Here is a 26,388-nt window from a genome sequence, read left to right as displayed (position 1 = left end):
AGAAGTTATACCCATTTATTTATCATGTGTCAAAATGCATTCTACTGTCATGTGTAACTAATTAGGAGAAATAAAAAGAAAACCCTATTGCCCAAGCATGATATGATATGTCAAAAACAAACATCTGGGAAATTTTAAAGATCATGAAAATGTGAGAAAGTATGTGAGAAGTAGTTGAGCATTTAGTTAACTGGTTTCCATATATTAAGCTTTGATATATGGCTCTCATTTCCATGAAAGCTCATCTGACCCTTATGAAATAGTTAATTAAATTTGGTATAATCACAACAATTTTAATATCTAATTAACAAGAAGTTAACAAAAGAAATGTCTCCAAATTTTGTTACAAACTAGCACAGACTTATCAATTAGAAACATTTTAAATTAGAAAAGACATGCCACAACCATTTCAGTTTGCTTTCTTCTCAAATGTATATACTTAGATACAAAGTTACAGAACACTTAACTACTAGACATGGCATAAGAGCATAACCATTTAGCTATAGGGAAGATGATTATGTAATTACTACCTCCTAATGAATTAATTCAACAATAAGTTTGGATAATTTCCAATATGACTATTTTGTAAATTAAATAAAACTGAAGTGTACAGAAGTCTACATGTTTACCTAAACTAAAAAAAAAAGAAAGAAAGAAAGAAAGAAAGAGAAACTAAACAGGTTTGACAAGGTGCAGAAGAAAGGAGATATGTCTTTAGGTGGATCAAGCACTTTAAAGTATTTTGCAGACTAAAATCTTAATGACTGTCACCTTGTATCTCACTATCCCCAAGTGTTAGGATTTGGTTAAAAGATTTTCCATAATCCAAAGCTACTATTTCATAAGAATTTGAGAAAGTTATAAGCAAAATTAAAAATATTAAATAAAATACTATAGCATGGTAGGAACAAAATGAGTTATCAAACTTTGAAATTCCTTAACTAATAAGAGACCACATAATTGCCACTAGGTAGAGCAGTAGGGCATTTCAATTTGTACATTATAGTTATCTGTTTGAAAAGCTTAAAATCATATATCAATCTCCAACATTTTAAGGGGGACATTTGTTAACATGCCAAATGTTTCATTCATGTTCCACAAATAAAATGTCTATTTGCATAAATAATATCTAGAACAAAGTCATGCTCATTTTATAGTCTGAATGTCCATTAACAAACAAAAAATTGATGAAAAATTATTTTCCATATATACTTAGAATCATCAGGAATATCAAATGACATTATTTCATGACAATTTGACAAATTAAATAGTGAAATCATAGTGATAAAATACTAAGAAGAAAATATTACTCTAAAAATAAAAAACAATAACTCATAAGTAAACTAGTTTACTAGTATACTGTATATGGCAGAGGCTCAACAGATATTTTAGAGAAGAAGAAAAGTAAATGATTTTGCCTGTAAACACATTGAAAAACTTGATGTAATACAGGTATGTAGAGCCAGATGCTTCTTGGGTTTTAACCTCCTTTCTGTCTCTTCTTAAGCTATTTTAGGTCTTCTGTAAATAATATGCCTTTTCACTGAAAGCTGATAGACATTCTATACCAGGCCTCTGAAGGCAAAACTTTGTGGGACATAAAATATATTCCATACTAACCACAGAGCTTTCATGAGAATAAAATATACTTACTTATAATTCAGGCATAGTATTCAGGGAATAATGGATACTTCAAGATATCCAAAAGAAGAGCCAATTATTATAAAATGTGGGACAAATTTAATGCATAATGAAATTATGTTATTATCTGTACAATAGAGATTAGGAATTCATACCTATGTTCCTTATAACCCTAAGCAATCTACTATTCAGTCTTTAGTCTCCATGGTTGAATCTCTTTCAGGCCTGGATTCTCTGACACTAACAAATGCTATTTTTTTTTAATCTGACACTAATAAATGCTCAATTTTTTTTTTTAGACTTACCTATTTCTTCCTAATGACTATGAAAAGAGAGTCAGCTTACAGTAAGGAAGAATATATTTGAATGAATATGCTACTTAGCTGAATAAGTGGATATTTAGGGTTTGTATCTGTTAAAACAGTTTGTCCATAAATGTGGATTAAAAGTACCCCCCCCATCCCCGCCTTTTGGGAGATGCCATTGATGTCCTTATCCAGGAAAAAAGATGTGCTGTAACAGTTCTAGGAGTTCTTGAAGACAAGATGATTATTAACCAAAAACAGGGAGTGCTTTACCTGGTAGGTATTGTTTTTCTTGAGGGAGGAAACCTTTCTCTTGACACCAGACTTCTCTTTCATTAACCAGAATTCTATCTAGTTTTCAAATCTGAACGAGGAGATGAAGTGATAATAACTAGCTTAGAGCAATTACTACATATCCCCAGGGATAGAAACAACTGAAATAATTTTTTTTTCTGACAGTAATTAAGAAGTAAAGATGGTCCCTGTTGAAATAACCCTAAACACTGTCTACCCTACACCCTGGGATCTAGGGGAAATTTGACCTGAATTCCACTTCATATCTTTAGTACTCTTTTTGCAGTGCTTTAGTTCTCTGAATGTCAATTTTCTAGAGACAGAGGCAGGGATACTGAAGATACATGGATAAATAGGTAGATAGATATAAGGGTGGAAATAAAGATATAACTAGGTATTTTTCAACATACCTTGGTTGTCAGAAATCTGTAGGTAATTCATGCAACAATACCTAGCACAGAGCCTGGTGAATGGTATAATGCAGTATTTTATTGTTTTCTTTAATTGTTCATTGCTCATTTCCCTCCTTCCCACATAAATAAAGACAAATAACTTTCCAAGGAGTTTGGCCAAAGTTTGATTCTCTGGATTTCCAAAGTGCCCAATTCTAAAAAAGGTACTTTAATAATTGGTACTTTAATAATTTTGTTCTACATATATACAACTGCACATAAATAGCAGGGCTTTTCAATACTAGCCTATTTGAATGGAGGATCATGCATTCTGGTTTCAACATATATGCACATTCTTTGTCAGATGACAAATTCTTTAAATCAAATGTCCTGAAAGCATCCCATCAATTATTTTAAGGAGGTAAAGGTAAAAAAATAGTAGAACAAAAATTCCCTTATGATCTATTTCTGCATTTTAGTCTCATTCTTTGCCTTCCCCCAACTTACGTATGCTTTAAACACACTAAATTGTATTTTCCTTGATAATTTCTTTAAACCTATTGTTGCAGGTTCCTCTGTAGGGAACATTTTGTGTTAACATTCTTCACCTGACTAATTCTTATTTATCTTCATGACTCATTTCAGAAATTATCTCCTCTAGAAAATTCTTACTACCTCCAGTTGGAATGATCTTTTTTTCATTCCAGAACTTTTTTCTTACTTTGTATCATAAAATTCTGAAAGTATCTAATTTTGCATCTGCCTTCTTCACTAGATTTTTTTTTACATATTCCTGATACATTTCCTGGTAGAGAAGTCACTACTTAATAAATGCACTGTCAAATAAAATAAAATAAATTGCTTTTGCTTTGTGTATTTAGTACATGAAAATAGAATACTAAAGACAAAGCTACTTAAATTAATGTAATAAAAAGGAGCATTAAAAACTTATAACCATCATATAAAAATTGAGTAACATTTCACAAGTATTCACCATTAACCAAATGTCATGCTACGTGCCTTATAAATATTTCCCAACATAATCATCAAAACAATACTGGGAAGTAGAAGTATTTTTCCCCATTTTAAATATGGAGAAACTGAAGTACAAAGAAATTAATTTTTTCAAGATCATATAGCTACTAAGTTGATCATATAGCTACCAAACCTAAAACTTGAACTCAGGAGTATGGAGCTTGAAACCCATGTTTTAGTTATTATACTACAGAATAGAGACCATTTCCCACATATGATTGTATTTTTTAATCCATTCTTAATTGGAAGTGGTCTTAACTCAAAGACAAGTAAATTTTATTTTAAAAAATAACCATTTTTACACACATAAGAAAATAGAGTATTTTATTCCAAGTATTTCTTCTTGTGTTATTTATATCCATTGTATTATCAACAGTAACTACATTGATCTACTGCATTTGAAATTGTTAACTCTTTTGCACTGATAAAAACTCCGAAGAAAACTACCAAGAATATAGGTCTTCAAATAAATGCCCAATTTTTAACATTGTAAAATGGTACTGTCCTCTCCTCAATAAAATATCAATTATCATATTTACTACAAAGAAAATCAATAAAGTGCTTAAAAACAATGATATACACATGTAAATAGGTTTCACATAATTGTTTAAATACTATCTTGTTTACATAATTTTTCATCATTATTCAAGTGCATTAGTTGCCATACATACCCATGAAATATTAAATACACATACCAACCCAAGTCAAGGACAAAACAAATAAGTTTATTTTTACATTGAAAAGTAATCAGGTGTGAAAGGAAAAAACAATATAACAGGGAAAAAATAAGAACATGAGTTTAGTTACAATATATATTGTTACAAACATTTCATTAATTTTAGATTAACAGTATCCAGTAGAGGGGACAAAGTCTATAGAAATACTATTAGATCATATGATATATAATTTCAAGATATATTAATAGATGTTCACTGATTTATGTAATGGAAAATACAAAATGATAAAATAGAAATGCCTGCAATGTCAGAAGTACCAAAATCTGACCCTGCATGATGAGGACAGCTGAAAGTGTTTACAGCATGGGTGCACTGGCTCTGGGATTTGACTCCACACTGAACACACAGGTTTCGTTCATAGCAAAAGTAGTGAGTGATGTATAAACACTTCCAGTATCAACTTATTATTACTCATTCCTGATACATTTTAGGTACTTCATCTTCAGATAAATAAATCATCAAATAAATTACCATTCCTGTATGAGATCAAGCTAAACATTTTTAAAAATATTTATTTCTCTCCTGTTTATTTATAGTCCACAGATTTTAATTTGGCATAAAAATCTAATAAGACATTATTTTATATTTATATAGAATGCTTTAAATAATTTTTATATTTCTTTCTGAATTTTAATTTGAAGACATATATAAACCTAGGACTTATAGACATACATATATTTAATAGAAATTCAATTCATGATATCATTAACAGCAATATTATAAAATAATTTAAAATTCACTGTGACTTAAAAGAAAAAAAAATTAAGCTATAGTTAACCTACTCTACACATAATTCTTTAGAATATTCCCAGGAAATAACACTTCAATTTTGTATATTTCTATACAAAGATAAATAAAAGTTTTGAAATAGCTTCAAACTATTTATTGAGTGTTTTATTTATTTATTTATTTATTGAGTGGTTGCATAGGAAATAAAAAAAAAAAAATGTGGCTCTAGGAATTTCATTCCCTGCCACTGACTGCTACATATTCTAAGGCAAATAACTAACAAATCTTAAATTTGTTTTCTATAAGATAAAAGTAACTGGAAAAGATAATCATTTTAAGAATCCTTCCAACAAATAATTGTATCCATATAAGAAACAAACTTTAAAACATACTTAATATAATGATATGAAATAATCTGCAACCTCCTTAGAGTGTGCTAAATTTATATGATTGAAAGAACCATCTAGAGGTTCTCAGTTAAGTGTTGTTCATGTTCTTTTGTGAACAACCAATATATTAAACCATATAGACCTGACTTTCAATTTAGATTTAAATAATCTATCTTTGGAGGTAGGGCCATATATCCTTGGTCTTTTGTCTTTGTAAATCAGGCTGCCTGCCTTCATGGCTGTGTGAGGCCTGCCAGGTGATGGGCAAATGACTGGCTAGGAACAATGTGTAAATACGTGCAATGGACTGAATTCCACTGACATACATTTGCATGACTTCCACACATTTCAATGTAAGATGAGTCTGAGCAAATGCTTTAGTTTCAAGCCCAGAATCGCTATGAACATTTCTTACATTTTCCATATGACATATGTGGACATCTTGAATAAAACGTTTTTGCATATAGTCAAAATTTAAAATTGCCATATATATTTAAAATTTCATTGAGAAACAATTTATGGGCTTTAGCCTTAGTGTTCTCTATAGTATACATCTGGCTTTTCCTTTTCATATTTAATATTTCAGTCTTTACACTTACCATTATTTAGGGAGAGCAGAGGATGATGTGGAGATGATATCGTCTTATCACAATTAGAAAATTTTAAACATTTATTGCCATCTTTGTTCCAAATTGTGTTTGTAATCATTGCATCATTATGCTCAACCAGCAATAAAAATTTCAGTATGATATTTTGCCAACTGATGAAAGGTTAACAGAAAAACACACAGAATTCAGGAAAACGTCAAAAGACTGTTTATTGCCGTCACTTCATTATCATCAACGACTATCCCAATGATTAGAGTACAAGAGGTTACTTGCAATGTGTTGAGCAGTAAATGCAACGCAGTAAAAATTGTCCATGTAACTCCCCCTTGTTAGCCTGAGAGTGACTGCAAACCAATGTCAGTTTTTTTCTTTCCTTCTCTTCTTTCTTCTTCTCCCTCCAGCCATGGAAATAGAGCTCAGTTATTTCTGCATGGATGCAAGGTGAATGAGGCTGTCACTTCTACTTGCAGTGCTATTTATTACAGGTCACTGACATAATACAGCTGGGGTTTTTTTTAATTAAAAAAAAAGTTACATAGCATTATCTCACTTACTCAGGTATTTAAAAGGAATGTGCAGTGTTATTTATTTACACAGAAATCTGCCAACTGAGAGGCATCATCTTGCTTTGAGGGGCCTCCTGCTGGCAAACTGAGCAACCCTGTTATTATAAGAATTAAAACACTGCACACTATATGAGAGAAAACACAACACAACCCTACAGAGTGGTGCTGTGTCAGTTTTAAACCTGTAAAAATATGTTATTTGAATATAGACACACTTAGAAAATAAAACTTCAAAGTGTATCATTAGTGCAGATATCTAGGTAGATTTCATTGTTCTCAGCTATGAGATATATACGTAATTCACAGTTTCTGGTGAAAATATGATAGACCTATTTGGCCATTGATCAGTCTTAAAAACTAATGAATTAGCTGATAAGAAACTGAAATTTTATATAATTACCACTTCAGCTTACTGTTTTCAAGGGACAGAGTCCGCACACAAATAATCTCAGAAAATGTAATTCTAATCATTGTGTCAGACTCCAATCATAAATAAAAGAACAATTAGTCTTTCCACCATAATGTCCTCACTGCAAATTACATTCAAGAATGAATGTTAATTCTAATTACTAATTGTATAATTTTAATCTCAGAGTTTACAAAGACCCACCTTAAATTCTTTGGAAACAGCTAGACATTTAATAGAAGGCTATTAAATAGAGTTCACCATTTGCATACTGGTAAAAACTACAGAGCATAACCAAATGTGCTAAGAGAATAGGAGTAGTGCGTGAAATCACTACGAATCAAAACATTTGTATAAAAAAACAAATCATCTATGGCACTATAAGCCCCTGCTAGATATAATTTAATATTTGTTGTAAAGGGCAACTTTGGCAATTCACTTATTCATAATTTCCAAGTAGTTTAGAAAACAGCCCAAGTTGTTAATGCGCTTGCTCAGAGTCAAAATATTGGAAGAAGAGAAAGAGCTGACACAGATGAGTGAGTACTCAGCTGGGGTCTGCTAAAGCAGCCTCTCCGTCCATATCTAACTCCTGCTGGTAGAACTGTGGCCACAGGGCAGTGGAGGGGATGGGTGTAAGTTCACAGGACAGGAATAGCTGCATGTCGGGTAATAACCACAGAGAAGAGTTCTTTCACAAGTCCTGGGACTGTTCCAAAGAGGGATCACAATCTAAAGGAACAGCTGTTCTATCATCTCTCTGGAAAAATAAAAGTTATTTGGGACTACCACTGCTGTGATTCTGTGTGACCTAATTATCCCATGCCCTGGGGTTCCTAATCTAGACTAGTCATGAACAACAAAAAAAATTTACAAAATCTCTGCTCTTTCTCTCTAAGTGCACATAAATCCAGAGACACTAAGTGATCTGACACTAAGATGAAGATCTTACAGCGCCTGCTTTAATAGGCTGTTCATAACTAAATTTTTCAAAAAGTTCAACAAATGCTATTTAATAATTTAAAAATCCTATTACAATTAGAAAAGAAACATGGCAAACTACAGACTCAAATTTTATGCAACTACTTTAAGTATACTAATATTTAAGCAACTCAACTTTTCAACCACTTTTTAGAACAACTGCAAAACCGTCATGGCTATATTGGTATAAAGTGATGTTAAAGCTACTGTGTGACATGAAATGATAAAAGGTAAAAAAAAATGGCCATTTGAAATTGGTCACACTAAAATCTCATGAAAATAATTCACTTTAGGGATCTTTGATTTTTTTTTACACTCAAGCACCATTGATTTCAGGCAGATATTTCCAAAAACAACCCAATTTTACATACTTGCTAAAACTAAGAACAAAAAATCAAATTCTGGAAGAATATTTGTAAAATTTTAGGAATGTTACAGTTTGTTAACTTTCAGAAGCTAAATATGAGAAAGTCAGAATATGGTATTTTTCCTTCAATAGTGTCAAACTTTATTAAACATAATAAATTAAAAACTAAATTCATTCAGCAAAAGTACAGACCTTTCTCTTTTGTCTTCCGGTTAGGATGTTAGATACCACCATGGCAACTTTGTTTTCCATGCTGTGAGGGCCATGCCCAAACTACTTTCAGCTGTTAACAGAATCCTGTCCTGATAGAAATTAAAAATTAACAATCCAAAGTGCTTCACACAGAGTGGTATGAATATCAAATCACTACTTGGAAGAAATCAGTGACACATTAGAATCATGGCAAATTCTCCAACATGTATCAGTAGTAAAGAAGAAAGCAGCTTTACTAGTTAATGGTAGGGGCTGGGGCAAAGTGTTATTTCATAAATACATGGAACTCTAACACACACAACAGAACTTGAAAATTGCAATGGTGTGTTTTAAATCAGAAAGACAAAATTAATAACAAAACTGATAGCAATACAGAGGGTGTGGAAAGACACTCTCTGGATTGGTTATTAAGTAGCAAATTCACCAGAAGAGAAAAACTAAGAATGCTCTGTGGGAGCAGGAGTTGGTTCCTGATTCATAGGTGCACTTAGGACCACTCAAGGGTGGAAGACAACAGAATCTACAACAGAAGCCAGCATGAACTGAGATAAAGGAAAGAAAGGCAGACTAAATGCTATAGGGTTGCCATTTCACCTAAGCAGTCTAGCTTACCCTGCTCAGTAGCCCTGCTTCTCTCATAAACTCTATTGTCTACTGTCTTTCTTTAAACTCAAACCTTGAATGCATTACTCTCTTACCTCGATACCCTCATCACAGAACAGGACTAATCTAAATCACACCACCAAGTATCCAGTGAAGGGTTACCATAGTTAACAATTATTGTCACTAATGAAGTGCATTCATAAGAGTTTGGTCAACTTGTATAGCTTCATTTTAAATAAATCAGGACATCCTGATTAGATTAATACATTCTTATACATCTTTGTGTTAAACTATGTTGTTAAAAACTTTTCTAAATTAATAGAATATCATAATAACAACAATAACAGAATCAACAGAGGAATCTGGGGAAAATGACATTCTTTGTAGTTCAATATCCCAAATTATTCATTTGCATTAAAGTAAGACAGATTGTTGAAGCTATGTGAAATCTTGAGATCCGTCAAGGTCAATGACTGCAACTTTAAAAATTTAAGAAAGTTTTCCATGTGACGGTGATTTTGTTGGGTTACTATCCTTCCATCTAAAATGTATAGTAATTCAACTATATGTTAAGGGGTCTTTAAGAGTTCAGCACCTGATTTGCTCAAAAATTCTGATAGGAATCTAATCATACATTCTCACTGCCCATACTGTTCTGGAGCACCACCTGTCAGCTGAATAAGATAATGACAAGTAGTGGAGCTCATACTCAAAATCTGTACCTACCTCTTGGGCTAAGGATAATATCCTGTTTTTTAAACTCATGTTTACGTTTTGTCAAATGAGCAATTCACAGCATCCTGGAAGGTTTCCACATTGGTAAATAGGAAAAACAACTTTTTAAAAAACCTGATTCACTAGCTATAGGGATTGTGAGGTTGTTCTGGAAAAGCAAGCAGGCAACATTAGAAGAGCTGTAACTTCATTCCCATTAGGGATACCTCTAAGCTTGTAAGATTTTCAGTACAAGAATACGAATCAGCAAGTAGGTACTATGGAAGAGCTCTGTGAACTAAAATCATCACAATGTCACACACAGCCTTTACCCAATTCCTTAACTGTCTAAATAAATGTGTAAAAAACATAATACAGGAAAACATTTAATAATCACAACAATTTACTGATTATATTCTATGTGGCAAAATCTGTTCACCGTTTGTACATAGATCTTCAGGTTTTCTCTAGCATGCAGAAATGTTTCCAGAAATACGTTCAGCTCTGGCATGCAGAATTTTTTCCAAAAATACATTCAACCATACATTATATTAGTTGGTCCTATCTTGAAAAGTTTAAATGCCTATAAAATATAACATAAAAAGTTATCTCATGAATTTGATTAAAACCATTTTCTCTTGAAGGCACTTTAAAAAACAATAAGCATGAAAGGACAGGATCTGAGTTTGCCAGGTAAACATAAATCTTTGGAACAAAACTGTCTCTCTACAGTTTTTTTTTAATACTGAAACTATAAAAACAGAATATGAAGGAAAAATGATTTGAGAAAACTGTTCCTCAGAGAGAGTCAAATTCTTCCCCAAAGAACCCACTTTCACTGCTCACGCCAGTACAGGTATAGAATTATTCTGCAAACCATTATTCCATCTCCTGTTTATAAACATAGAGGACACAAATTCATGTTCAAATTATGAGAAAGGTAAAGTCCATGATCTCAGACTTAAGATACTTTTGGGGAGTTTCAGTTTATTTTCATATATACAGTATTGATATTTGGAATTACTAGGAGCTTAGGCATTGCTGATTGGCCACCTGAACAGGTGTGTGCCATTAATTTGGGGTTTACAGAAGTGAATACCAATTAAGATAAGAAAAGCACATTAAATTGTGAAAGCCAAGAGGAAAATGTTGGATAGTTTGAGTTGAAGACACCATGGCATATCCAAATGGAAGAAACAGGAAGGATGAGAGCTCTATAGTGGGGCAAGAGCTCAAAATAGTCTAAGAGAGATGAGACAACTGAAGAGATCTCATAACTCAGCCAAATGTCGTGAAGAGGATGAGCTTAGGTAGGAGCTCCAAAAGACCTTTCTCTTATTTAGAGGGATGTCTTCATCTTTGCCTTTAAGGACATAGAACCAAAATATATCTGATGTAAAACAAACAACAGTCAAACTGATCATCAGAATATTTCCTATGCTGAGAAGTAGCTGTGTGATTTGGCCAAATATGTACTTCTAAGTCTCAGTTTCTTTATCCATGAAAGAGGATTCATACCCCTCTACTCTGCAGGTTATAAGGAGCACTGGAGGTAATGCATTGAAGTATAGATAAAGTTAAGGAGTTTGAAGAGGCAACGAAATTAATATAGACACGGATATGAGGAGACGTGGTACATCAGAAAAACCAAAGCAGAAGACAGTATGTAACAGAAATGCCATGTTTATACAAGGGAAACTTAAAGTATTTTAAAAGAAAAGAGACAAAAGAAAACAGCAAAACATTGTGTTCAAAGTTTATCTGACAGTAGAGACCCAGAAGTGGCAGTAAAAGATTGAAATGTCAAAACTCTTGAAGTATTTCTAAATAACAGACTTCTATTACATTTGTAATTAAGTCAGGCATGCATATGTACCTTTATCTTTTTATATTCGTTTGATTTTCAATCCATTTAGGAAAGTTCTTCATTTGCTGTGATTTCCCTCCCACTCACAACTGCAGGCTGGATTTTTTAAATTCCCTCCTCTGCCTATGTCCCCACCTTCCTATATATTTCTGCTTCCTGTTTAGTTAGAGCCAGATTTACAAGTACTTGCTATCATAAACTCAGAAACACAATGAAGTGTGTGTGTGTTTGTGTGTTTGTGTGTGTGTGTGTGTGTGTGTAAAGCTCATATACTTTTGTTCTAAATTTTTTAATTAAGAATGAATTGGTGATTATGCATTACATCAGATGGATGTGAATGTTTTAAATTAAACTGTCAAGTAAACAATAAGAACAAAATATTTGACAATTAAAAAAAAACTCTTTGAAAAATACAAATCCTCTAGTGTACAGAGCAGGCAAGATGGTGAAAATCAACTGGTTGGGAAGCCTAGCCATGACAACATGGAATTTGTGTTTCACCTTTATTTTTTCAGTGATTCAGAAAGCATATGTGGCCTTGATGTGCATGTGACAGAGGCTCAGGAAGGAAGGGCTCTCAGAAGTCATGGAGCCCAACCCAACACCGCTGACCAGTTGTTCCTCAGCTGCCTCATTCACTCCTTAGAGTCACAGAAGAGGTTAGATCAGAGCTTACCACCCCACACATGAAGGAACACACTGCCTTCTGGGACAGGCCACTCCAGCTCTGGGAAGCTCTAGCTATTGGAAACCCCTTGATGGTTTCAACTGAAATCGGATGCCTTACAATTTCAAACAGCTGTCAATGTTTCTGTTCTCCAAGGCTACAGAGAACAGTGCTAATCCCTCTTATATGTAACAGCCCTCCAACTATGGAAGACAGTTATGTCTCACCCCAAGACTCTTCTTCTCCAGGCCTTTACTTCTTCAATCATTCTTCAAAAGAAGTACTGTGACATAATTCTTTTGTAAATACATATCCAAACTGGGGTCTTTTGGTTTCTCTCACTCATCTGATTTTCAGCCTATGGACCTGTAACATTATTTAAATCATGTCCTTTGAAACTTCAATAAGTATCTACGCTGTGTATGCTTAACATAGATACATGCATTCCTTAAACTGTTTAAAGTGTTACAAAGTTAGTATGACATTATTCATATTTCTACTATTTTAAAACACGACAAATCTTTTGTTAATGTGTAAGGGTAATATTCATAATGTTTAGTAGCTATAAAATGTTCAAGGTACATCAGAATGGATCACAGCATATGCCAAAGGAGAGATTTGGTGCTGCTGGGTGTTAACTCTTCAGTTGTTTGATCAGGATAAGTCTGAGGTAAGGATTCCATGATAGTGGCCTCCGAAATCCAATTAGGTAAGGTATAAAATATTTCAATATTTAAACAATCAGTAAAATCTAAGAAACATATTCCTGGTAATGGAATATACTTTTTCATCATAACCTATAAAAGTGTTTAGAGGATTGTGAAAATGTCAAACACAAGTCTCCACATTCCTAGTAGAAATAAAAAATTAACAATAAAATTACTTTTTGTGTCTTTAAGCAGGAGGCATTGATAAGCATTTGATCTTGAATTGATATGAAATCAAATATGTCTTCAAGTTTAAAACCTTCATATGCTATAGCAGCACATATACAGTTACTACAGACCTTAATCAAGAGAGACACTGTCTGAAAAAAATTAACCTTGAAATAACCACTGGCAACAAGATGAGATGAACAACTCATGAATATGAGAATTATTCTCTACAGTGAGCTTGATTATGGAGAATGTAGTCTTGCACCATGACAAAGGTCTAGCAGATATATAAATAACACTACATCTCTTTGGATACCATATCATATAATTCACTGTGTAAAAAGATCATTAGAAACCTATCTTGAGATATTCCCAAATATGAACATTAATTTACAAATTCCTGGCTTTTTCTAGAATCACATTTCCATCAAGTGTCACATGTCTTGTGATCATTTTCTCACCCAAGTAGCCCCATTTAGAAATTTCACTGAAATTTATTCTATAGAATGATAGTATTTTTCCACACAGACTAAGGTTTGTGGGTTTGTGGACTATGATCTAAGTGACTTCTTAATAATTACAGAGGATTGCATCCTATAGGCTCAAATGTCAGATGAATTACTAGTTAGAGATATCATAAAATAATGGGATTTCTGACTCACTCACAAATAATAAAAATCCTTGAATATTATCATTCCAATATATATGTCCTTGAAACAAAGATATTTTGGATACCTTGACATATTTTATTTTCTGCACTCCTAAAACAAGAGAAATGTTTTTGGTTTTTTTCTTTTTTTATTTTCTCACTAATAAATCTACCTTCACAGTACTCATCCTGTCAGTGAGAAATATGGTACTTAGAGAAATTTATTTTTATGTAGTCTATAAATATTGAGTGAAAGCTGTTAAGATGTGGGAGACAAACTTCATCTGTACCTTTCAAAGAAAGACAGAGTCAGTTTGTAGGAGTGAAATAGCATGCAACAGATCTAAATTTGCTAAACAAAATTAGCTACATGCCATTCTGTTTGTCTTATCTCTTTCTCTGGCTTATGTGTGCTAATTCTGTCCACAAGCAATAGAGTACGCTCAGCAAAAATAATGAATGCCCCTTTCACCAACAGTTGCATAAAATGTTTTGTCTATTTCCATTTATCTCAAAGCCTTTCATACTTTCAATTTTCATCTTGTACTTAAAAGAAAGAAAGAAAAAAGTCCACTAAGGCATTATATCTGAATACCAATCACCTCAGTTTCCATTAATTCCAAGTACATTCTTAGAGGTTTCAATATATCACCAGGGACAATGGGATGCTAATTTTGAGTTAACAACTGGGAAATATTAACTATTTAGCTGATATTTTTACATAGTAAAAGTATGCCTTGAAATGCTAATCTTTTTATTGTTTCTCAAATGTGTTAATATATTACTTAAAAATATCACCAAAGATCTGTGCTCAGTACTGATTTTAATTTAGATGCATTGTTTAATTCACTGCTAGTAATAATGTCAATTGTAGCTAAAATGGCCACATTTAACTTAGCCAGAGGGTAAAAGTCAAAGATAGACTTTTAGTCATACTAAAGAACAAATGATCAAAAATCTAATGAGCTACATTTTAGGGAATAGGATCTTAACAACATAGCTGTTACATTCCAGAACCAGCACAACTCCTTTCAGTCACATCCCAATATTAAAATCACAGGGCTGAGGTTGTGGTTCAGCGATAGAGTGCTCACCTAGCACGTGCGAGACCCTGGGTTCGATCCTATGCACCACATTAAACAAATAAAATAAAGATATTGTGTCCATTTACAACTAAAAAAAACCACAAACTTGTGTAAGAGACATTATCACATGACCCATTTTGAAATTTGATGTCAAAAACCAGATGTTTGTACTTACAAAATATTCTGAAAATTATCTCTATGCGGTACATTATTTTACACAAAGACATACTGAAGTCCTTCATGGTTTGCTTTCATGGCATATAATAAGTTTCTTCTTGAAGAAATGCATTCTTTTACATTAATAAGAGACAGTAACTCTATACATTTAAGGAGAAAATTATGTAATGACACCCAAACTTCATAGTTAAAAGGGCAATATTACTTCCTAAAAAGTAAAATTTTCAAACATAGGCAGATTTACCATAATGTTTTTTAAAAGGCTTCAGCTTCAGAGACCCTCTGCTGCATCGACAATTTCCAAGGACCTTTACCTAACTTGTATTTCTATCTCAAGAAAAATTTTAAATAGTTTCCCCAAACTATATAAAGGCAGGTCCAAAAATCTTGCAAAAGACCCTGCTTTGAAGTTTTCTGGAAAAGAAAAAAAAATGGCTGTGTGATGGTTTCCTTAACATACACAATGCAAAGAGAGAGAAAGATGTAGAGAATACAAGGGAGGAGGGAAAATACAGACTGACCTTAAACAGGACTCCTTACTGATAGATTTATTAGACAAACAGGAAAGCAAAAAGAGCTGCTGACCTGAAGGCAGAAGAGTCTGGTGTGCTAAACATGGCTTTTCTGCTCATTGGGCAGGTACAGTAGAGAAGTCATGCCTTTGGGAAGCATCACTAGCTTTTGCAGCTGTGAGGATGGCACACAAGAGGCTGACAAGCAGAAGGCCAAGCCAGCTGGCTCTCAGGACAGGGCACACATGCATAAATACACTAGACTGATACACCTGTCAGACTTACTCCTTTACATTTCTATTTCCTCATCTACAAAGTAGAACAACAATCCCTGACCCAAACATCCTGCTCATGGATTCTTCAAGCAAAACAACAACAACAACAAAATCAAGAAAAATTTAAAAGAACCTTAGAAGAGAGATGTCAACATCTCCATGCTTGGTTCTTTCATTACTAGATTGCTCTGCAGACAGTTGAAAAGTTACATTAACTCTTTCAGGCAATTATAAACTAAGATACAATGAGTGCACCCTAGTGGCCCAGATAGATTGACAGTTGCTTAGAATCTGATAACCTGAGAAAAAATAGCTAGATCAACATTTTCCTGGTAGAGTCTGACTCTATAAATACTACAACCATTTCACCAATTTTTAGAATGCAGAGAGAATCATCTAAAAGAGCAGCTAAGAGAATCCCCATCACCTCTCTGTTCAGTTACACTGCAAATGCTTCCTTTATAGGGTTTTATAAAGTGGTAAGGATATGTTTAGTTGTCTATTTTAAGATGCTGAGAAATCTTAGTTATAAAAAGTTGTATTATCACATATATTCAGGAATAGAAAATACTAGATTCTGTCTGGAATCCTTTTTGTCATGAAATACTAGCATTTCTCTAAAGGCAAATATTTCTCCCAAGAATTTGCAAAATCACTTAATAACATTTTTATATTGTATCTTATCGGTCTTGTCGATGCCTTTTTAAAACAAAAAAAAATGGCATCTTGATATTTTTGTATCCCTTCCTTAGTTCCTAACATGGTCCTGAGGGGTCAAAAAATGCTTATTATTTAAATCAATTAAAATTTTCAAATGGGAGATAAGATAAAGTAATACAATGGCCATATTATAAAAATAGTAGACTATAACACAGTTACATTTAGGAATGGTATTCACATTTATTTGCCTTGCCAAAAATAAAACCAACAGAAATACTTTGTACCATATTATAAGCACACTAAAAATGGGCATGGGGACAAATGCTATAGTCTTGGAAACACTCCATTTGAAGAAATACCCTAGGAAGCTCAAGAAAGCAACTAAAGAAATTCCCAGGGTAAACATGCCTAATATCTATTATTAAGAATTCTATAATTATGTTTTAGAGGAGCTTACTTTGTACACTATATGGTTTAATTACAAATAATAACTATCCATGAATGAGCTTAAAATTGTTCTGGCAAATGTATGTTATTCTTTCATTTAAAAAATATTTTTAAAGTGCTTACTATGTATGTGGGTACCACATTAGTCTCCAACAGAGGACAAAATCTCACTTGAAGAGTGAAAATAATAGGACAGTTTAGATTAAGTAAATGGTAGTGATATTGATAAGGATTATAGGCTACAATAATCGGTGAAGGCAGATGTAATGAAGAGGCATAATCCAAAGGAAAACTTAACAGATTCAACAGTCTGGTCAGGCAGAGATACCAAGCAAGCTATGAATTCAGAAAAAGGAATCAGTACAAGTAAAGACATTGAGCATTGTATAGTCATAGAACATTCACTAATCAACCTAGTGCTTACACAGAAGACATCTTAGACTCTAAGGCCACACTAAAAAATTTGACAATGACTTTAGCAGGTTCTGACTTCACAGTGGGGTCCACTGAATATTTTAGACAATAAATGTAGTATAGTAGAGAGGATCATCTGGCAGTGACAGGAATGGAGGTCTTAGAAGTAGAGGACAGGTAACACAGAAGGTAGTAAAGAGGAGCTTGCAATACTCCTGCACTGAAGAATCTAAGGGATTATAAGACTTTGTAAACAATCTTAGGGAGAAGATTTTAATATCCCAGGCCGTCAGTTTTCTTTAAAATGAATTAACTTGTTTACCTGCTGTAGTTGTAGACAAAACAATCAAAGGAATTCCTAAAAAAACAAGTGTAGGTCTAAAAAAAAAATCATTATTTTATTTTTATTTGGTTTTCATAGGTCCCTATAGAAAGAAAACTCATATTCTCATAATCTTTAAGCCTACAGGGATGAAGAGCAAATGATGACAAACAAAGATTTTTGCAAAAGGAGAGTTTGTCAAGAGCAAAATAGTCAGTGCCATTCATGACCTCTATTATACACCCCCTGCTAGTGATGGGGGACCCATCCTGAAAGAGAGGACTGCATAAGCTATTGTCTAAGCCCTACTAGATGCAGTCACAGACCCTGCAGCCTCAGTTTCCATTGTTTCTTCAGTCCTAAGCAGCCATGAGATAGACTCAGTTAAAGCTAGAAAACCAGCAGATGTGTTTTTTGAAGGCAGGTATATGATCCCTATTGTATTCTAAAGGGTTAACACTTGGATATGCACTTATACCAGATGCACATGAAAACAGATATAAGTAAAGGTCAGAAGAGTAATAAAGATTTAGCAAGTGAAACTGGTGGTTTACAAGTCTGATCTTTCTGGAAAATAAATGAGTGGTTATTGCATCATTCATTTTCTCCTCTTTAAACATCTTTAAACTATGTTTCAAAGTGGGAAGCTGTGTAGACTTAGCACACTCTCACACACACACTCTTATGGCCTTGATTTCTATTTCTTTAACTCCCTGGATTCAGAAACTGGATCTCACATGTTCTTATTGGTATTTAGTATGCTTCAGTGACCTCTACGATATTGGAAATAATATGATTTAGAGTAATGACGGTGAACCTCTTCTCCAGGGAGAGGTTTAATGATGTGGCCCAAAGTTCGATGGTATCTACGTTAATCTTTTATGGGGGGAGCCATTTTCATCTCCATTTCCTAACAGGGAGTGATTCTCCCTGCCAAAACGAGTTTCCAATCTCCCTCTGTCAATAGGGTGCATGAGAATACTATCATGCCCAAGAAAGCACAGACACTTGAGGGAACTCAGCCATGACTAGACAGCGTTAAGGCTGGATCAACTGCATTGCCAAATCACAAGGGACACTGGAAGTATCTTGCAGACTCCAACTAGAGGAAGGCAAAAGTGACATAAAAATAAATTCATAAAGTCTTGGTGCTTAAAGCTTTGATTATATATTTATTCAAAGAATGCAACTATGTTTAATGGGGACCTGAAGAAATAAGAGGGATCAACAAAGAGAGTAGAAATGATAAAGAATCTTAGATTCAAGGATGGGCCTAGACAAGTATTCCCTTGGTTTTACTGATAAATAGTCTGCACCAGCTAAGTAATAATGAGGAATTAACCAGTTACCCTTTATAATCCATTTTAAGTACATATATAACTTATTCTGGATTAGGGAAACAATCATTCTCTACTATGTAGTCATCTTCATAAAGTCTCAGGTTAAAAAAATCTAGTTCTATTATATCACACACTAATATGGGATGCTTATATGTTTTTTTTTTTTTTTTTGGGGGGGGGAGGCAGTACCAGGGATTGAACTCAGGGCACTTGGACACTGAGCTACATCCCCAGCCCTATTCTGTATTTTATTTAGAGACAGGGTCTCACTGAGTTGCTCAGTGCCTCCTTTTTTGCTGAGGCTGGCTTTGAACTCGAGATCCTCCTCCCTCAGCCTCCTGAGTCACTGGTATTATAGGTGTGCACCATAGTGCCTGGCTTTGTATGTTATTTTTAAGGTCAAAATTCTATGTCCAAAATAGGCTTAACCAGGTAAAGACATTGCAGTTAGCAAAAAGTGCTCCATTTCTTACTTTTTCAATATGTCATAATTTTAAAATGCAATTAATGATTATGTCCTAAAAATAAATTAAATATGATAATGATGATTCACAGTCTTCCCTTTGAAATGAACTATACGGTACACTAATTAGGCCTGTGAATCCAATATATCTCAATTTTTACAATTGTCTTTTAAAACAACCTATTATTTATCCTTTAAAAGGCTATGACTTTTCAAGTACTTCCATGCATTTTGTAGAAAACAACAACTGGGCAGGAGCTGCCACTAAATTATTTCACTTAACTGCCCAGCTGGCTTCTAGTCACATCACTTAGAAATGAAGAGGACTAGACTAGATCAGTACCTTCTAAATGGTGCTAGACTTTACATGGGTAAAGCCAGTGCAAGTGTGTAGAGGGGGCAGTGGAACAAAGTGGGAAAATGTCAAAGGCCCAAAAGCAGGGGCCACAAAGCTGGCCTCTCTCTGCAGCTTTAACAAAAGCAGATTTCCTTTGACCCAAAAGGAGGTAAAAGCGTGTTTTCCATACTCGACTACATGTATGAATTCACTTGAAAAAAAAGAGGTCCACTTACAAAAATAATTCAAAACCAAAGCATTTTTCCCCTAAAATGTCTAAGCACCATTTTTCTCTCTAACTGAATCATTAGAATATTCAGGATGGTAATAATTTAGATACAATTTTTAGCTAAATTAATAGAGATGAGTAAATTGAGACAGAGGCAAGGAGTCTATCCCAAGATCATACCGCAAGTGATTGTGCCAGAATCCAGATCTCCTAATGTTTACTTTGGTGCTTTATTCACTAGCACACACCAGCAGGTCTGCTGCCACACTACCCACAGTACAGGCATGCCCCATTTCTATTAAACTATATGTGGCTACTGCCCCCTGGAGTTGTGCAAAATGATGGGAATGTAGAGCAGTCACTTTTACAAAATAAAAATAACTATGAACTTATTACATTGTCAAAAAAAAAAAAAAAAAAAGGACCTCTTTAGTTCCCAAAACATCTTCATTTTCAACTGTCATCAAATGAGATAGATCTCTTCTTTGTCAAACTACAAAGCACTAGTTTAAGTACCAAATATGAAGAAAGGGTCTTTAAAGCTTTTTATTAAAGCATGGAAAAATGGGTCAATCTATTTAATAAAACATGTCAGAATTACCAACAACTCAGAGGGGGGAAAGTGTACAATGAAATCTAAAGAGACCATAGAACAATTCTGAAAAGTAATATTTTTAGGAAATAGTCTTTAAATACAAATGGTGTACAGTCAATGATCTCTTTATTTCTTTAGCCATACATTTCTGATAGAGATGGCCTGCTAGAAAGTTTATGTTATGTTTATTAACATATGTACATGTTTCAAAATATAGAGCAATTTGAATTACATGTATGAAAACAATTAACTTGTTACTGGAATGTGTCTTATTATCACAGATTTTAAACTTTTTTTTTTCTGAAAACTGTTATACAGTGGAAAAACAGTGAATTACTTACATTCTCCCCCACTGCTGCCCCCCACCAGGAAGACCAGGAAAGTCACAAAGAGATGGAGTGAGTTGCTTAAGGTATTAAGAAGCATTTGGAAGAACTGTCCCTAGAATGTAGAAATCCTAATATAAACCACATGGCTGTGTCCTGTGATGCACATAACCACAAAACAGTCTGCTAAGGTCTCCTTCAAGTTATGTAGAAGAGCTATAGTTTCAACATTGGTCTAAGATCTTTTTACTCAAAATAAATAGGAAATCAAGTGTCTTTCATTATAAACTGTAAACTTCACTTGATAGCGGTCTTAGAAATCATGTAAAGTAAGGATTTATTCTGCCCAATGTTATAATACTTCAGAATATTAGTATTAGATAAATAATGTGATTTGATTCTAAATGGTGATATGTTAACATAATAGAACATCTCTAAAATGATAATATAATTTGTAGAAAAGTTGGTAATAGTATTAACTTCTATCCTCCATGGCATATTCAGTGGATCATTGTAAAGACAATAGCAAAATAGTCTTGTCAATTTTTGTAGACTTGAACATATATGGGCTAATTTCAATGTAAACATTAACACCTCTATAAAAGCAGTATCTCTCAAAAGGATGAAGTTAAACAAAGCAAACATGAACAAGTTTGGAAGTAACAGAACTTCCTCTTTGTTGATTTGCTTCATTTATGCTTTAGGTATTTTACAAATCACACATGGACATCCAACAGCCACAGGACACAATAAAGACAAAACTTACTGCTATTTTTAAAATATATGCTAAATCTTCTCAATAACTCATTTGACATAATACAAAAATGACATCACTTTGTAGCACTGCAATAATTCAAGTCATCCTAATTCAACTTATTGCAGAAAATGTTCACCTTACATAGCCATTAATCTCAAGATGGCTTTAATCAGTATGTTTCAGAAAATACATAGAAAGAGCACAATTCCATGCATCACTAGCATTTTTCAAATGACAGCTGTCCACCTTCTTTCCTTGGTCAAGAGGAGGGAAGTAAGAGAGAGAACTGGTACAGAGGAACTTTTCTCTGGAAAGATTTGGCCTTGGAGTAAGGGCTTTTAAGATGTGCTAGTGATCTTGGATCGATGCCGTTTTATTTTCTTTCAGGAATAAATCTGAGCAATGGAATGGCTTGCAATTGTTCAGCCAACCAGCCATATCAGATTTATCAGAAAGAGAGAATGAAAACTGGCTCAGAGGACTCCTCCTGCAGTGGCTGAGTGGCAGGTTGCTGGGAAAGACACACAAAAAATGAATGCACTTAGTGGTAGAAAGGAAAATATATATTCACATGTGTAAACTTAATAAATAATAAGATGTAAAGAATCTATAGTAATGGAAAGGGTGAATGCAAAAGACAGAAGATAAATAGTACTTCTATTTAAGAACCAAAGGGATGAAAGCTCATGAATACTAAATAATTGAATCCACTTTAAGGAGGAAATATGATTTTCCATCAAATAAATGCAAACTCTAAAAATCAGCCAATGCTAACTTACTGTGTTCAAGTTAGAAAAAAAAAACACATAAATCTTCCATGAAGTACATGCCTTGGTAAATATTCTAATGTAATTTCTTAATTAAGACACATTTCCAGTGACTAAATGAAATATATATATATATATATATATATATATATATATATATATAGCTCCATAAGTGCCTTGATTTTCAAAAAAAATGACTTTCTATGCATGCATGATTGAAATAAGGGCAGTTGAATTTAAGGGGGAAAAATAGGAACCATGACACAACCAGTTATTCCATTTCATCATAACAATACAAAGTAACAGCATTTTCAACTAATTTACAGTTATAATAGGTATTAATTTATTTAGCAGTATCCTGAAGAGAAAAATACCTTCTTGTACAAAGCTCTTTTACATATATAAGAATTTCAAATTAAAAGAAGATAGGGAATAGTGTATTCATGCCTGTGCTTGAAGTAAACACACGTAAGAAAAAAAAGGACTGATGCTATTTGAAAATATATTTAACATCTTTTTGTGCCATTTAAGTTTTAGGACATTTTCTTTGCATATGTAAAAATCAACCCTAAATTTGGAGGTACAATAATATAGCTTTAATATATATAGGAAAGATGATGTTCTTTTATAAAAATGAAAGCTGGACTGGGTTCCCTGCAAATAAGAAATGGGAACTCTATTTGTTCATCACATATTTATTAATGTCTGCAAGAGTGACACTTCAATACCATTATATATTTTATTTCAATACAAAGGTAATATTGATATTTTCCCATCAAAAGAAGACGACAAATTTTAGAAGCATTTCTTAGAGTGGTAAAGGCTTTATAATTGCCATATAAATGGCCTTTGGCTATAATGTTGCAGATAAAATGAATCACTAGAAATGAGACAAAGTCCTTCAGAATTAAAAAAAAAAAAAATCCTCTAAAGCTGATTTTTTCCCAAGTCCATTTTTTTAAAAAAATCTCTTGTTACATTTTTCTAATAAATATCTAGATAACAGAATCCCCCACCCTACAATTTTATTCTGTTCACATAGAGCAGTAAATAAGGTGCATTCCTTCTGCTTAAAAAATTAGCATTTCAAAAATATGCCACTTTCCCCTGAACTCCAAGCGTGTCTAATAATGCGAGAAGCAGATTGTCTTCCCTCGTTTCCTTAATTTGTTTCATCTAAAAGCAATTCACTCAACATCTTGTCGCCCTCTGGCAGCTTAGTTTACTTATCCGCACTTAATTTCTCATTTGGACCAAAACAAACTCCTCCAAACTGCTACTGACTGCTAACCGAGAGAGGGGAGACGCGCGATACGTATTTACTTGGGAAAACACAGCCACACACATACGCAGGCACAAACATACAGCGCCACACACCCCAGAGAGCAACTTGTTTTTATAATAGCACTACGTTAAAACCAGCTAAACTTTCCCTGCCAGGTGGAGGAGAACTGAAAAAAAAAAAAAAAAAAAGTCCCCGGGGGCATTTACAGTTTCCAAAGGATCACCTTAGTATGCGTGTTGCAATTATGCCAGGGATGCACCCGAGAGCTTTCCTTTGTGCGGCCCTTTCATCTAGATCACTTTGTGTTTTGAACAAGTGAGGCTCGCTTTTGTGCCCCCAGAATTTCAAGTACAGAGTCACTCACACACGGAACAACAATAGCACGCTAATCCTCGCGCTCTAAATGGGCTCACTTGTGGGTCTGACGATTCGCCCAGGGAAAGGAGAAGAGACTAGCAAGGGCGCGAGCTGGTGTCGCCTGAGACGAGGAAGAGGACAGCTGCAGAACTAATTTGGATTACATTCCTTGCAGAAATTCTGAAAAGGGCTTTTAGGCATAGCTGGACCCGGAGCCGCACAGTTAATACCAAATTGCTGCGGACTCGGAGCTGGGTCCCCCAGCGGCAGGGCTGAACCAGACAGCCCCCAGTAGGTCGCCTCGTAGAAATTCCTCTCGGCTAAGCCTGCGTGTCAGTCGCAACTGCTTTTGAATGGGTCAATGTGCATAATCAACCCATTGAGGGAAAATATGAAGGGACTCGGGGTGCGGAGGGAGATGAAAAGGGATGTATCTAAGAGGCCTCCTGGCATCTCAAGTCCAAGTTGGTGTGATTCTTGAGGTGGTGGAGCGCGGGACCTGGTATGCATGAAGAATTTCGAAGTAATTGGGAGGGTGCGAACGGCCTGCACAAATGTCGCACAGTGCCTTTCGAAGGTCATTTTGAAAGGCTCAATGACTGTAACTTGTTATTTACTAGGCGGGGGGTGGGGGTTATGGCGGGGGCGGAGCGGGAAAACTACCGCGCACTGTTTTCTTGGTGAGGTCAGAAGGACACCCTCCGGGGGCCTAAAGCTCTCCCTATCGCCAGTCCCGGAGGCTTTTATCTCCTCGAACTGCCTCCCACGCTCCCACCACCAGCCCTGGATGGTTCCGGAAATCTTCCTGCCACTCCAAAAGCCTCCCCTTGGCCGCGGCAGACACCGATTCTCCTCAGTCCTGTCCGGTCCCACTTTTATCCCCAGGAAACTCAAAGTGCCAGAAACTTTGAGCTCCCTCTCACTGCAGGTGCTGTCATTAGCCCTGCCCGCCGCGTCGCGCCAGCCCCACTGTTTGGCGTCTCTGGGTCAATTAGCCCTTGGCCTGTCCAAATACCTGGGGCTCAAGATCTCCAGCAAACAGTGACCATGCACCCAGCGCTGCCGCCGCGCCTGCCTCGGGTTAAATCAATTCGCGCGACCGGCAGGCTCCGCAACCGGACCGGGCAGTAAACAGAAGTTGGAGGGACTCCGGCCAATAGCAAGTTGAACTACAGGAAGAACTCTTCCTGAAGCCAAACACAGCAACCGACTGGAAGGCCCGGCTCTTAGTTCCACTGTGCCACCTCCCCCACCCCCCCTTTTTTCTTTTTTCCTTAAAGAGGTCAATCAGGCAAGCAAGCGTCCCTCAAGTCAGTCGGGCGAGAGCTCTGGGACGCTGACCAAGGAAGCCCAGAGCTCCCGGCCCCAGGCCGAGGCGCGCCCGCCCGCTGAGATCCAGCTGCCCAGGCTGGGTTCTTGTCACATCTGACCCCGCAAAGCTCTGGCGATTGGGGGCGCAGCGACCGTCTATACAGGTGCAAAGCCCGGCTCTAGTCGCTCCACTCTCACAGCCTTCTCTCAGGAGGGGCTCAGCAAGATCAGCCCCGTGACCCCAGCCTTTCAGCAGCCTCCGAGGTGCGCTCTTCTCTGAGGTTGCCTCCCTCCAGGGCCCTGAGAGGGAGAGTGCAGTCTCCTCTGAGGGGTCTGGGTTTCCCATGTCCTGAACAACAGGCACGACTAGAAGGGATCCCGCTCAGGCGCACAGAAAACGCGCGAGAGAGAAACAAGAAGGTTAAGAACAGAGTGGGGGAAAGGAACAGAGGCACAGAGTAATTTTTCACGATAAATAAAATACATACACACAAATACAAGGTAAGTTTGGGATGGAGAGAGGAGCGACCGAAAGCCCAAGCAAGAGGCCCTGGTCGAGCGGTCCCTCCAACGCCTGGGAGGGAGTGGGTATCGGGATGGGTAAAGAGAACGAGGGAGCCACATCACACGAGACAGCCAAGCAGGCGGCAAGCAGGTTCAACAGCTGGAGCGCGAGAAGGAACCGCGACCC

General features: G+C 35.4%; 1 protein-coding gene and 1 long non-coding RNA gene across 7 annotated transcripts in view; both read right to left on the bottom strand.

Moving 5' to 3' along the window:
* Nucleotides 1-26,388, bottom strand: part of Erbb4 (erb-b2 receptor tyrosine kinase 4) — a 1,059,983-nt gene that overhangs the window by 1,032,781 nt on the left and 814 nt on the right. The window lies entirely within an intron of this gene.
* Nucleotides 6,315-26,381, bottom strand: LOC124105667 (uncharacterized). The gene is made up of 2 exons (XR_006855809.2): nucleotides 8,643-26,381; nucleotides 6,315-6,556 (listed from the first exon to the last, which is right to left on the bottom strand). It is a non-coding gene; the product is annotated as an uncharacterized LOC124105667 (long non-coding RNA).

This window comes from Marmota monax, unplaced genomic scaffold (genome assembly GCF_021218885.2).
Source record: "Marmota monax isolate L192 unplaced genomic scaffold, Marmota_monax_Labrador192_F-V1.1 WCK01_AAM20220418_F8-fsc00136, whole genome shotgun sequence".
NCBI lineage: Eukaryota > Metazoa > Chordata > Mammalia > Rodentia > Sciuridae > Marmota > Marmota monax.
Note: the sequence above shows the minus strand (reverse complement) of the source record. Positions and strands in the feature narration are given on the sequence as shown.